Source organism: Mastomys coucha, unplaced genomic scaffold, assembly GCF_008632895.1.
Source record: "Mastomys coucha isolate ucsf_1 unplaced genomic scaffold, UCSF_Mcou_1 pScaffold3, whole genome shotgun sequence".
Lineage (NCBI taxonomy): Eukaryota > Metazoa > Chordata > Mammalia > Rodentia > Muridae > Mastomys > Mastomys coucha.
In genome coordinates this window covers 7,113,000-7,124,349 of record NW_022196909.1, presented here as the reverse complement: position 1 = coordinate 7,124,349, position 11,350 = coordinate 7,113,000, and the positions used below count along the sequence as shown (strand labels likewise).

The following is an 11,350-nucleotide window of genomic DNA, read 5'->3' as shown; positions in this document are numbered from 1 at the left end:
TGAAAATTAAAAAAAAAAAAGACACATTTAAAATTCACACCAGCTACCTCAGGTTGCCCAAATTAATGAGAACTAATTATTTTTCCCACATTAATTATAGTTTAATTAAATCACCAACAGTGACTGAATGGTTCTAAAATGATCCAAGCAACATGAAAATGTTTTTAAAGGCACAATCACTTTTAGAAGCGCAATTCAAAATGCGAGCTATGTTTAAAAGCCTTGTTCCTGTGATACGGAGATCAAACATCGCCTTCCATGGAGAAGTGTTACCTGAGATAGTAAATACCCTTCATTGATATGTTCCAACTAGCCTCATGTTCCTCCCACGCTCTCAATTCAAAACACTGAGATGACAGTTCTCATATTCTGTAAACCACAGCCATCAGATCCAACGGTTGTGTAGGCACCAGCACTGTAGTCCGTAGATGTCTTGTGAGAAAAGGGAGACCTGGAACACTTGGCAAAGCTGCAAAAAGAGACACCACTCTTGGAAGGGGGACCCACGCTATGGTCAGCAGCTAGCATTTGCTAATCTGAAGCTGGTTCCAAGTTTTGCTACTTTATGTTGAGAAGAATTTATAAACGGCAGCTGCTCGTCATTGGCACACTATTTAAGGACCAGTAATCAGTTCTCCCAAACAATGTATTTGGGTTTTTCTAGTTACAGGATTGAATGGGTTCAAAAGTTTATGACTACATAGGAATTGATTGGTAGCTTCTATTTATTCAGGATTGGTTTTCTCAGTTCTGGTTTGAAAACCAAAAACTCGGTGAAGAGGCTCTGTGTCAGTTGGTAGAATGGTTGCTAGCATATACAAAGCCCTAGGTTTAATCCCCATTATAAAAAAATAAAAAGTGGCTCATGCTTGTTATTCTAACATTTAGAAGGTGGTAGAAGGATAGACAGGTTATCCTGAGCTACATAGTACGTTTGAGGCCAGTCTGAGATACAGGAAACCCATCCCCCTGCCAAAGGAACCATTGATGGAATGATATTATAATATATTATTATAGCTGATTAATTGGGGAGTGGAGATGGCTTAATATGGGTGAACCAAGGTGGGCCACAAGATGGTAGACACTGCAGCCGAGAGGCACCTTCCAGTCTTATGTCTACTCTGGGTATTGGATATTTTTCATAAAAAGGCAAAGGGAGAAATCGATGCATGCTGATGGTAGCCGGAAGAACATTGGGCTGATTACCAGCTTTGCTGGGTCACCTCAGCCCTACCGCTTCAGACATGATTGGCCTTTAGGTAAACAATGAAGGGGTTTTGTGTGTGTCCTGTGATTTTTTGCCAATCATCAGGCCCCTCATTTGGTGAGAATTGATCTTGATTCTGACTGGTTCCCTGTGAATATAGGTGTGTAGGCATGAGCACACCCACACCTGCACTTTTAAAAATGTATAATTACACCCTTTCCTTGTTCCTGAGAGGATTTAAGATATTTGTGCCCATGTGAAATCAAACTTAAATAGTTTTGCCATTTAAAATTTCTCTCCCTAAAATAAAGCCCCATGAATATTTATTTTACATTTGCATAAAAAAGGCAAACACCTTGTCATGAGACCCTTTTGTTCAGTGGCTCACATCACTCAAGCTTGTGATGAACAAAGCTCCTATTTATATACAGTGTTACATTTGCTTCTGATTAAGATCAGAAAAGTTACCTTGTTTCGAGTTTTGCTGCTCTCCAGTAACATCTATTGCAAATTTTTGCTTCATGGTTTCTTGAGCCATTTAGGGGTGGTTAGAAATATGGGGGCTTCTGCCTTGTGTGTTCATACATGTGAGCACAGGGCACCCCACTCCTCGCTGCTGGAAAGGTGAATTCTGTAATGGTGTTACTGTCTTCTACCCATCTTTTGTAAAAGCTTGAGGATCTAAAGACGTAGCCACTCCCTTGCTAAACTAGAAAGTAACCAAGCCACCAAAGACAGCCTTGACTGCTCAAAGACTTAAAAGTAGGAAGGGGGAAAATGTTCAGTTGAAGCCGGGAATTACTACTGCATCCCTCCCACTAAGGACCAGTCTGCAGAATGAAGCCCACGTGGCTGAAGGTTTTCAGTCAGCCGTTGAGCAGTTGGAATGTGATTGCTTGAGTAGCCCAGAGGGACAGGCACCCCTCAGGCACAATTGCTCCAATCTGAGGACTGGTGCCAGGCACTAACAATAGCTTCAGAATTCAAAGATGTTTAAATCCTGGTCACCCACTCTGTGCCTCTGAGCCCTGTAATTTGTCCCACTGTGGAGGTCAGCTCTCATTACTGAACTAGGGAGCATTTCATAGTTCGGGCAACAGGGCCAACGGAAAGCGGCTGACTGTAATCAGTGATGAGCCATGAGTCCCCCCAAAGCCATCTGAGACAGCAGAGAGCACACAGAGCAGAGGTAATTCTCCAAATCATTTGAGACATTAACTGTCGACCTCTCTAGAAAGCCCTCCTATAGACTAGAATCTCACTGGGGCTGCACCGTCCAGGCACACGGACCTAGTAAGCTTTTGGATACTCAGCTCATACCTCAGGCCAACTCAATCCCATGCAGACACTGATGTCACGAACAACTCTCTGGAGGGTTCTAAAATATGCCAAACTTAAAAGCTGGTGTTCTAGACACCCCATCTCATTTTGTTTTCATAAGGATCCCAGATGGCAGGTCTGTCCCATTTCTGTTCCATGCAGGGAGAAATAGGCACAGCTATGTTGTTCCGTGGAGTTTGAAATTTATAAGTGACTTCTGACCTAGATCTGTCTAATTCACAAATAAAGGCCTGAACCAGGGATTCCATGACATTACCTAAGGAAATTAGCTATTAAGATGCTGATCCTGATGTAGTAGAACTCAATAAGCAACGGCTTTACCCGCCTCACAGGCAAATGCTGTGGACTCCAGAGAACCGAGCCCCTAGAGGAGGTTGGGGTGTTCTGAACTTCCGGTTACCGTGACACTCTGAGGGCTTAGGCACACGCTTGCAGTCTGGTCTGAATGCCAGATTGTGCTGAACTGAAGCTTTTTTTTTTTTTTAACTAGAGGATGGGTACAATTTCCCTTGAAGGTGAAAGAGAAGATATTGCCCCCTGCCAACAACAAAATGCCTTATTTGAGGGAGGAACTGGTTTTTTTCCTTTTGTGTCTGGGGTCTTTGGGAATCAAAAAGAAATTTAATAAAGTGAGTAAGGGAAGAAAAATGACATTTCCCTTAACAAAGCAAGCTAAGGGCCGAAAAGAAAGACAGTTTGTGTTATGTATGTGGGGGCTTTTTGTTTGTTGGGTTGTTGTTAGAAATGCTGTGGGAAGAAGGCAGGTCATCATCCATACCAGATAAGTGAGTGCCGTATTACCAAAGTGCACGATTAGCCCTGACAACCCCACAGTATTGAAAAACCCCATTGTGGATCCTCATCTTGGACAGTTTTAATCCACAGGCAATCACATAAGCTGGAATAGGTATATGCCTCTAGATAAAGCTCTGCTTAGATGCCAGGGAGGGCACTGACTGAGAATACTTGATGTACATTACAAGGCCGAATATTGACAACTGAATTGACTATCATTCCCTGGCGCACAGCACAGCACACATTCAGCCTAGTCTACTGCACCATGGGGCATGTCCTCAGACACACACTACCCTCAGGCCAGTGTGGCAATGGAGGGGTAGCCATGAGTGCTTCTACAGGCGTGAGGTCTGAGAAAAGCCTGTCTTCTAAGTGGTGCCGTTCCAGGCTCTCGGATGCGAAGTAAGTACAGCATGCTGTCCTATAATGTACTCGGCATAGTACCTGTAGATGCCAGGATACAGTATTTTTAAAACCCAGTTACCTCCCTTCTGTGGTGATAAGCTTCCCTCTTTGTGGTCAGATTTTTAAAACTTACTTATTTTGCTGTGGCATGTAATGTTTCCCTTCCATTCTCAGTCAAGAAGAGTTGTGCCTGAGTGAAGAGTGAAGGATTCTTGTTTCATTTTGAGATAATCTCACCATGCTGTGCAGGCTAACATGGAACTTACGAGCTCAATTGACCCTCCTGCCTCAACTTCCCAAATAGTTAGGACCACAAGTACACATTACCATGTGTAACGCCAAGTAAAGGATGCTGTGGATGGCTCTCATAGATTCATGCGCTTGAATGCTTGGCCCATAGGGAGTGGCACTGTTGGTGGGCGTGGCCTTGTTAGAGGAGTGTGTCACTCTGGGAGCCATCTCTGAGGTCTCATATGCTCAAGCTCAACCCAGGTATGGAATCCAGTCTCTCCTGGTTGCCTTCAGATCAAGATGGAGAACTCTCGGCTCCTCCACCACCATGTGTGCCTGCAAGCTGTCATGTCTCCCACCATGTTGATAATGGACTAATCCTCTGAACCTGTAAGCCAGACCCAATTAATTGTTGTCCTTTTTAAGAGTTGTCTTGGTCATGGTGTCTCTTCACAGCAGTAAAATGCTAAGACAGCTGCTAACGATTAATAGGCAGGGGTAGTGGTTGCTAAAGTAACCTGGACCCTGGTTAGGCAATGAACACTTACAAATGCAACTTGTATTTGAGTGAGAGTCATTGTTTACATTTCTTAGTCAGTCCACAGTATGGAAAATGATTCACAGTTACTCAAGGACGTTATGTCCAGTGTTAGACAAGATTCTTATCTGTATAGAAGAGATACTTTTAGACATAAGATCAGGTGCAAGATGAGCTGGGGCCTCTACCAACTTTCATTTCCAAATCTTCTCACCAGTTCGCCTTCCCTGCAGACCCCAACCACCCCAGGGTACCATCATAGTCAACAACCATTTGTGGTGTGAGCTGTATCCCTGTATTGTGGTAGCTGATGTCAGACACACACAGGACGAACCTCCATCCCAGAAGAGCTGTGCAGCCTGATTACAGGACATCTGCCTCCCTCTGTGGAGGTGAGTTCTGTACACCGGCCTTGCTCTTCCTCTGTGCTTACCTCCCATCGCTCTCTGCTCACTCTGTCCCTGCCCAGTGCAGCCGCTTGGCTCTTTCTGGAACACCACTTGCTCCCACAGCAGGGTGCAAGCACTAAAGTCACCTCTTAGGAAAGACACTTTCACCTCAGGCTTTATTCATTTTCTTCTAGAAAATCAAAAGCTGCAGTGACTCCGTGCTTGGACAGCATTGTTGGCGTTTAATTAATATTTTTCATAAGTGAATGAACAACCCGGCACATAGCACAGAAAGAGAAAATATGAAACCGTTATAAAAATTAAGGAAATGAAAATTCTGAGGTGGGAAAGGTGGTCCCTGATGCAGGAGGAAGCCCTTTGGGAGTATCTTTACAGAGTGGTAAAACATCGCCAGTCTCTCCGGACTTAAGAACAGTGTTGGCCAATGCCTAGTGGTCTGTCATCAGAAAGCCACCAGGATAACATTTCAAGAAGCCACTAGATATTCTAGGCATCTCCATAGGATGCCATAAATAGTTCAATGTCATTGGGCCCTACTTTACTAATAGGATGAAGAGCCATGATAGCTTATCCCTCCTGCACACAGCATCCTTGCTGTCCCGATGAGCAGCTTTACTAGCTCGAGTGTAGATCTAAGCATTGCCATTTAATGCCTGCAGCCATGATGTTACTCTGGAAACTGGCTAGAAGTAGCTCAGTGGCTTCACGTGGGGTCACCTAAGCAAGAATGGAGGCAGAGGTCTGCCCCCAGAGCTTGTCCTCTGACCCCAGAATGGAGCTGCCTTCCGAAGCCGTTTGCATGCACTGGCAGCTGCTTTAACTGTCAGCTACCCCAGCCTACGTGAAGCTCACTAAATATTTAAAGCAATTATTTAGTTTGACAACTTCTTTTGGGAAACTCAGTGAACTCTTTTGAGAATGTGGGAGCATAATTAATTTACTTACAATGGTAGCATGATCTTCATACACACTCCAGAATGTTTTAACCAACCCGATTTCAGCACTTTCCCCAGACCAAAACCAGATCCTTTGAAGGTGTTACAAACCTGGGGCCTGGGGTGGGCACATGCTTAAAGTGCTGACTCGTGAAAATCATTGGCTTTTTCCTATTACCACCCGACAAGGCCTCCTCCTTCTCTCCTGCCTACTCCATCTCTCTTGGCATGCTGCCTTTGTGCTTTGTATCCACTTTGGCCAGTGTACAATTTCAAGTTAAAATGCCAGCTACAAGGCTGGCACATGCAGTCACGTGCCGAAAGGCTCACGTGGACACAGCCAAGCGCTGCCGCTGTTCCTACGCAGTCACTGGTGCCATGCCTGGCATCAATTCATCCAAAATGCTAGTCACAAGAAACATACAACCTCCATGAGAAACCAAGAGTGGTGCAGGCTCTTCTCAGTCAGCAAGCAGTTACAACTGTCTGTGTGGTGGGAATGTGTGTATGTGTGTGTGTGTGTGTGTGTGTGGTGTGTGTGGTGTGTGTGTGTGTGTGTGGTGTGTGTGGTGTGTGTGTGTCTGTGTGGTGTGTATGGTGTGTATCTGTGTGGTGGGAGTGTGTGTGTGTGTATGTGTGTGTGTATGTGTGTGTGGTGTGTGTATGGTGTGGGTGTGTGAGATATGTGTATCTCTGTGTCTGTGGTGTGTGTGTGTGTGTATGTGTGTGTGTGTGTATGTGCGTGTGCGTGTGTGTATGATATGTGTGTGTGTATGTGTGTGTGTGTGTATGATGTATGTATGGTGAATGTGTGTGTGGTGTGTGTATGGTATGTGTATGTATGGTGTGTGTGTGTATGGTGTGTGTGTGATATGTATGGTGTGTGTGTGTGGTGTGTGTATGGTATGTGTGTGTGGTGTGTGTATGGTGTGGGTGTGGGAGATGTGTGTATCTCTGTGGTGTGTGTGTGAGATGTGTGTATCTCTGTGTCTGTGTGTTGTGTGTGTGTGTGTGTGTGTGTGTGTGTGTGTGTGTAGTGTGTATGGTGTGTGTTGTGTATATGGTGTGGGTGTGGGTGTGTGAGATATGTGTATCTCTGTGTCTGTGGGGTGTGGGGGGTGTGTGTTTGTATGTGTGGTGTGTGTGTGTGTGTGGTGTGTGTCCCATTCAGACAAGGTGATGAACTTTTTGTCTTCCTTTTGGAATGTACCAGGATCATCGCCTGAATCTGCTAGGAAAGAGTTGTGGAAGGGGGTCACACAGCAGACGCCAGTCACAGAATCAGGCCCACCTATTGCAGCTTCTTATTTCCAAATTCTTTATTCTGACAAAGTGTGTGTATGTATCTGGAGGAGGGCCCTGGAGGTTAACACATTGTTCCAGAACTCCACGTGGTCAAAAGTTTGTGCTTTTCATGCCTGTGTCTGCTGCAATTCAAAATGGATTTTATTTTCTCACTAGTCGATACAAAACATAAATGTTACTGGTCAAGTTCTAGAAAACAAATGAAAGGTGGTTTTAATCCAAACTATAAACCATCCCTTTTTTCCTGGCTGATTTTTGTGGACATACATTCCAGAGGACCATGCCTCTTTGGAGACATTTCCTGAAGGATTTGACCACAAACAGGCAGAGCTAAGTCATCCAACTGACAAGAACTTTCACATATACCTTGAGACATGCCACCAGGGGTGAGACGTGCCACCAGGGGCCACCTGGAGGTGGACATCTTACAACAACAAGACCATTAGTGAAAACATCGCCAGGTGATTGCCACTGTTTCTTTGGCTTTGCACAGTCTACTGAAGTTGAGACTGTTGATACCCTATGCCTCCGCAGAGTTCATTTCAGCAGTGTCAAAGAATTTCCAGGTGGAACCAGAATATCCTTAATCAATAGAGTGTCCCAGATAGTCAGGCGCACAGAGATGCTCCTAACAGTAACACTCGGAATCGCAAAAACTAGAAGCAGGCAGCATGCCCATCAATAGGGAAAATGGTGAATGGAGAGCCAGCACACACTAGAATTCTACACTCAATGGAAATGAGAAATTTTTGCTATAGAAGAGCAATACAGATGAGTCTCCCACTTCTAGTGTTGGAAGCCAAACATACAATCTTAATTCATCCACTGTAACCAGGTCAGAAAGTCTTGATCAATGTAGATACATTTGGCCCTTATTATCTGAGTTATAGAATTCCTACAATAAATACAAAATGAATAGTGGAGATCAGAGCCATTGAATCTTCTCAAGCAGTTCTGGGGAACTTTCTGTCCTCATCACCATGCTTTCCATTCAAACCTGGGGGTAGAAGACCAGAAGCCAAAGGTGAGTGTGTCTCTCCACGATCCTGTGGGGCTGCTTTAAGTTATGAGAAGTACCTAGGCTTGAACTTTAGAGTTTCGGATTCCATGTGACCTGCTTTCTAAGGCTTTTTACTTGACGAAAAAATTGCATGCCAAGAAAGCATCAAAATTCTATCAAGATTAATTATGCAATTTCTGTCTATAAATGACATACCTCCTGTACCCAGTGAAACCCACCCATGCACTAATAGGATGTGACAGCCACATCACTAACAGAGCCTCCTCCGCCTCAATTCCCAAAGGTGAGTACCTGCTGCTGGGGAGGCACTGTCGCCCCGTGGGGGAAGGGAATGAAGGATGGTGTGAGAACCCAGGTTTACCAAAGGGTGTCTCTGTACAGGCAGGTCATCAAGAGGTAGCATGAGGGAGTGCAGAGGTAGGTGGACCCCACCACATTTCCCCCTTTTGAACAGAAATCCATTCCTGCTGGAGGCTATGACTCTCCCTCTTCCTATGAAGCTGTGTCTAACCACAGCATGAGGCTCTTCCTTGCTAAGGTTAAACACAACTTATTCCTCTCTGTCAACCAGGAAACCAAAGGGCTCCCCTCTTATCTACCCATGTGGAGGACTCTGGACATGGAAGACCTCAAATTGTGATTCCTCTAAGACAAAGGGGGAGAGATCTGTCCTCTTGTGTCTCCTTGTCTCTTTACCCTTTGTGAATGAACAAACAACCAAGAAGGACAGACAACTACAGTGTATGAGTTTTCATGGAAACAATCGTTTTTCTCATTCTTTTCCAGTGTATTTGAGCTGGAGAAAAGATTTAGTGAATACATCGGAAATCTTACAAAGCAATGACCTCTCTCTGAATCCCTTTGCTCAGTTCCCAGTGGCTTTGAAATCAAAGGAAGATGGCAAAAAAGATGAGAAGAAAGTCATTGGCCAGGATATGCCTGTGGAGAGCAGGTAGGGAGGTGGGGTGGAGAGACTCTCCAGGATTTGCTGGTCAAGGTGGGGAGATGGGGCTGGGTCGGTTGTTAATTTCTCTTCACTAATGTTATCTAAAGAACTCTTTTTATATGCAGAGGTAAAATTTGCAGGCAAGGCTGCAACATTATTCTGTTGGAGTTGATTTCACTAAAGCCTTCCAGAAACAGTTCCTTTGAGCAGTGTTTCTGTGAGCAGTGCTCCCATTCTGAACACCATACAGAGGAAATGGGCATGAATTTACAGAGCTGCTTCAAACAGATGGGAAATTTCCCCCTGGATATATTTTTGTCCTAGAAAGAAAGGTGGAGGGAGCTGGAAAGATGGCTCAGTAGTTAAGAGCATTGACCGCTCTTCTGAAGGTCCTGAGTTCAAATCCCAGCAACCACATGGTGGCTCACAACCACCCATAATGAGACCTTCTGGTGTGTCTGAAGATAGCTACAGTGTATTTAGATATAATAATAAGTAAGTCTTTAAAAAAGAAAGAAAGAAAGAAAGAAAGAAAGAAAGAAAGAAAGAAAGAAAGAAAGGTGGAGAGAGTCAAAAATAATTTAATTTTTTTTAAAAGTCTGGAAATTCCTGTACCAGAAGTTAAACGTTTTCTGCTGGTACCTCGTTTTACCGAGACACCTCTGCCTGACCCCAGGAGTGCACATCAAACATCTGCTGAGAGCGCATCTTTGTAAAATGTCTTTAAAGTAATTATTTGAGATGCATGTAACTTTGGAGCTTAGGAAAGAGAAAAGGAAAGCCATAAATGAATGAGCTGGGGAGGGCGTTATTTAGCTTTATGTAAGACTGAAATCTCAGTTGAATGCTTGCTTCTGCAGAACATGGAACATCTTAAATGCTTTGCATAGCTGACATATTTTGATTTTTATAATCCACAATGCTGAGAACTCCACTTCCTATAAACACATAATATAAATTGACAGAAGTGCATTTAGAGTCATTTCGGAAATTATTGGAATTCTGTCTTAATTCCAAGCTAAAATAAATGTAATGGGTTTTTAAGTAATTCAAGCCAGCAACTCAAAGCTCAATTTTTAAAATCAAACATCCTAACACAGCCTAGTCCAAAGGTACACCAATTTGATACTTACATACTGAGAAATGGCGGTAGAAAAGGTATCATACACTCACTTCCTGTAGTTAAACTGTTAGGTTTCTGTGAGAGCCAAAGGCTTTGTGTGTACAATGAAAGCACTGTTAGTTACACGTTCATTTGATGGGCTGGGTCGTTGTGTATCAGGCAAGCCTTGGAGCACACCCATGAGGAATTATGTCAATTGAGATAGGAAGACCCATCCTAAAAATGGGCAGTATTATTCCCCGGACAGGGTCCTAGGCTGGGGGGGGGAGGGAGAGAGAGAGAGAGAGAGAGAGAGAGAGAGAGACAGACAGACAGAGACAGAAACAGAGAGAGACAGAGAGAGAGAGAGAGAAAGAGAGAGAGAGAGAGAAAGAGAGAGAGAGAGAGAGAGAGAGAAAGAGAGAGAGAAAGAAAGAAAGAGAGAGAGAGAGAGAGAGAGAGAAAGAGAGAAAGAGAGAAAGAGAGAGAAGGGAAAATGTAATAGAAGCTGGAGAGATGGTTCAGCAGTTAAGAGTGCTGCCTGTTTTTCCAGTGGACCTGGGTTCAGTTCCGAGCACACACATGGTGGGTCACAGCCATCTGTAACTCCAGTTACAGATCCTCTGCAGGCACCAGGCCAGCCAATGATTCACAGATAATCATGCAGACAAAACCCCCATACACACAATGTGATAAAATCGACCTTTTTAAAGGAGAAAGCTAGATGAACAGCCTTTTTCTTCTCTACTTCCTGACTGATGACTTGCAGTGTGACCAGTCACCAAACTGTGAGACCAAATGAACAGCTTTTTTTAAAAAAAGTCACTTTGTCACAGTATTGTATCACAGCAACTGGGAAAACCATCAAGGACACTATGATTCATAACACACAGTGGTCTCAAAGCTGAGCCACGGCAACTCAAGCGGGGTAATTGATGTCATCGCCTGACAGGACTGCATGTGTAATGTAAAATATGCATGCAGTGTGTTCAGGAGCAAGGTCGCAAGGTCGCAAGGTTGCAAGGGAGTCACATGACACACACGAGCGAATGTGCATAAACAGCTTGGACCCATAAGGCACTGGGGTTTGGATTACTTTTGCTAGTTGCAAATT

General features: G+C 44.1%; 1 long non-coding RNA gene across 1 annotated transcript; it reads right to left on the bottom strand.

Moving 5' to 3' along the window:
* Positions 1 to 90: 90 nt before the first annotated feature.
* LOC116075307 lies at positions 91 to 2,013 on the bottom strand. Its single transcript, XR_004112519.1, has 2 exons — positions 1,676 to 2,013; positions 91 to 469 (listed from the first exon to the last, which is right to left on the bottom strand). It is a non-coding gene; the product is annotated as an uncharacterized LOC116075307 (long non-coding RNA).
* Positions 2,014 to 11,350: the final 9,337 nt, after the last annotated feature.